The following is a 3,373-nucleotide window of genomic DNA, read 5'->3' as shown; positions in this document are numbered from 1 at the left end:
TGTCTCTGATGGCATTCCTTTCTTTCTTTTTTTTTTTTTTTTGAAATCTTGCAAAAAATCGAATTTTCTATTTACCTGTTCGTTTTTCTTTTCATGGTAAAATTTAAAATTGAATTCGGATTGTGTATAAAAAAGTTCGGAGGAAGTTAGAATGTGTAATTTCGTTCTAATTGTTCCTGTATTTCGATCCTCGAGGTAATTTCGTAAAATAAGAGTAAACGATAAGTTGTTTACTCTTCGCGCTCCAGTAAGAATTCAATAAATCATATTTATCGTTTGATATACGATCGAAAATAACGGAACATCGCGATCACGGGATTAATCGAGTCCAACTTGCGATAAATTCATAATATAATATAGGGAACTAATTACACGGACGCCTGGCTATCGATGATTTACATGTCATGATAGCCTCGTTAATCCCCCCTCTCCTCCCATCTCGGTTTCCGTCGTTTGAAATTTTACACGGGGAACGAAATGGATCGATGGAATATAACGATCGTTTAAACGCTGAAAAATTCTCGCAACGTCGAAAACGTAAACGAGCATCCTCCATCCTTGATAATTGCGCCCATCCTGCGTGCTCTCAATTTATTATTTCCCTCTATGTTGCCCGCGCTCAAAGGAGCATATCTCTTCCCTTTCTATCCGAATAAATCGGCCGGTTCGACGTGTAATTACGAGCAATACGATCGACTCGAGTTTGAGAAACGAGTTTTTCGAAACTCGGGGAAACGGAGAATAAATAGAGATGCGATGATCTCTCGTGGGTCGAAACGGACGAATTCGCGTTTCGACGAAAAACCGGACGAGACAAGGGGAGGAAGGGAGGGAGGGGGTCCATTTTGATTCTTTTCTAGCGGCGCGGTAGCGTAAATGAAAAGGCAAGCTTATTGTAACGCGGTACCTAATTTCGGTTAATTGTATATTATTACGACAGGCTCGGTATCCACGGAAATTTGCGGCACAGGCGTGCGCAGGAACGCGCCAGCTCGCGTCAAAAGGCTTCATAAAACGAGCCGCCATTTTCATCCTTCCGCCAGGCCACTATAGAAGGAGGAGGAGAAGGAGGAGGGGGAATCGTAATTGAAAAATAAACGACACGGCTCGGATTAATGATCCGATATTTATCGTGCGAATTAACGTAAATCAGAATCGCGTAATAAATTGCGCTCCGTGTTACAATATAATATTCCCCCTCTTTTTCGTTACAAGAGGAACGGCAAGATTGCAGGGGGATGATATCATTTACTCGCGTGCGTAATTTTTCATTGAACTCTCTAACGCGCGATGCGCAAGTAGTTGTGAACGGTGAACACGAGGGCCGGTCTGTATAAATTAATAAATGAAGACAGCGGTGGAAAACGGATGCGTAGGATGCCTCGTATTTTTCGCGTCTTTTTAAAGAGAAAAAATTTTTGCATCCCGATGTACCTACGACGTTTCGAAAAATATTATAACGCGTATACTACGTCTCAATTATTACGTTAGTAACCGAAGATTATTACTCTTTTCCTAATCGTCGAGCAACATCGAGAAAAAGTTTATTTATCACCCTTGATACCATCTTCTAAGGATGTTTCTAAGTCGTAAAACCTATACGGTACGCGATATCTATCTATTCTCTAGGACTCAATATTACTAGAAAGCCTCGTTTGTAAACCTCGTTTTCTATTCTTTCTAAATTCTCCTCCATCTTGAATAAACCCAATAACGAATTGAAAAAAAAGAAAAGAAAAGAAATATATTAATTTAAAACAAACGTCTTTCGTGGAAAAGCACCATTTTTAGAAAATCAATTCAACATTTTTCCTATCTCTCTACCAGTCGACAGCCGGTCTCGCGCACTCTCGAGACGACTTGATAATCCGACCCAGATAAGATCGGTGATCGTTCGCATACACGAACGAATCGTTCGAACAGAGGTGAATCGTTTCCCACGACCCTTCGAATCCCGCGCGCCCAGATTCTGCTCCGTGGATAGACGCACGAGGGATTCTCGGTTCGATTCTCTTATGGAACGATAGAGTGTGTGCCCGATAGAGAGAACGCCGATGACCACCATAAGCCTCGCTCCACCACGAATACGACCATGTAAATTGCATCACAAACGCAGTCGCATTTCGCAATTAGCGTGGAATGCGGCGGTCAGGGAAGGGGGGTGGAGTTAAAGGAGAAAAGGAGGGTGAAGTGTAGGCGAGGGTAGACGCGGATGCGGGGACGATCGATGTCGTTAAACCGCGAAACCGAGAGACGAGCAAAGGAGCAAATCGAGAGAAGATGCCGCCTTCTTCGAAACTCCTACGCGCGGACGATTCCTAATTTGGTCTTGATGTGCTCTTCTCCGCACTCGCTGTCACCCGTTACGGTGCACGTGGTGCACGAGGCTAATTTCTGGATGTACGGAGGGTTTTTAGAAAGGTATCCATTGATTGTAGGTTCGATCGTTGATAAGATTGGAGAGAGAGAGTTTTCGATGAAATTGTTTCGCGATGATATCGAGTACTCTTTGGAATTCTCAGCAAGAGTTTCCAGTTTGAAACACAAGCAGAGAATACCATTTGTAATGAGTAGGTTCTCTCGTTACATTCATGAATACACATAGTACGTAATCAAGTACAGATAATGAATCGAAATAATCAATTTATTAGACATGTGGACATCGCGTCCATTCCTCATCCTGTAATAATATGTATCGTTCGATCTAAAATCATCCCGCTTTAGACTTTAAAAACATAGAATTTCCTATCCCTGTATATCGTTAGTTTCTCGATCCTGGAATCTTGTTGTAGATTTTTTAAAAAAAACGTACACTTTCCTACCTCCTCCCGATAAAATATTAAACCTGTTCCCAGATATTTCTCCCGTACAACAATTAAAATTTCTCTCGTATCCACTCTCTGCGCGACTTCTCTGCTACGAGAACCGTGCACAGTTTCAAAAGTGGATTTTTTTCCTGGGGGGCGACAGAAACCGAGGCATTTCGTCAACGGAACCGGTTTACTTTCCCCTCGATCTCTTCGCCTCGATAAATCAATCTCGCCACGGCCGAGGGAACACACACTGGCGTGCGTCTGCCAGGTCCCGAGTTCGGGCTACCTGTCGGCGGATGTTTCAATTTGTAATCGGAAATATCTACATTTATTATGCGAGTCCGGGCCGCGCATTACATCCGGTCAACGTTAACCGCGTACGCCGCCTCGTTCGAATGGCGTGATATTAATCATCGCCGATTTAATCCGGCGACCACTGACGAACCAGTTTCTCCAAGAATCTCGGGTCGAGTCGTGATTAAACTTCGCGCCAATTTCGTTCCATTCGTTTCTCTTCTTCGCCGATCCTCTCTCTCTCCCTCCTCGTTTATACACTTTTA

General features: G+C 43.3%; 1 long non-coding RNA gene across 2 annotated transcripts in view; it reads left to right on the top strand.

The window, feature by feature from the left end:
• LOC116185203 overlaps window positions 1-3,373 on the top strand; it is an 86,402-nt gene that overhangs the window by 3,046 nt on the left and 79,983 nt on the right. The gene's annotated exons all lie outside the window — the stretch shown is intronic.

The sequence above is a fragment of the Apis dorsata genome, unplaced genomic scaffold (assembly GCF_000469605.1).
Source record: "Apis dorsata unplaced genomic scaffold, Apis dorsata 1.3 scaffold_127, whole genome shotgun sequence".
NCBI classification, from domain to species: domain Eukaryota; kingdom Metazoa; phylum Arthropoda; class Insecta; order Hymenoptera; family Apidae; genus Apis; species Apis dorsata.
The sequence above is the reverse complement of the archived record's forward strand: the minus strand, read 5'-3'. Positions and strand labels throughout refer to the sequence as shown.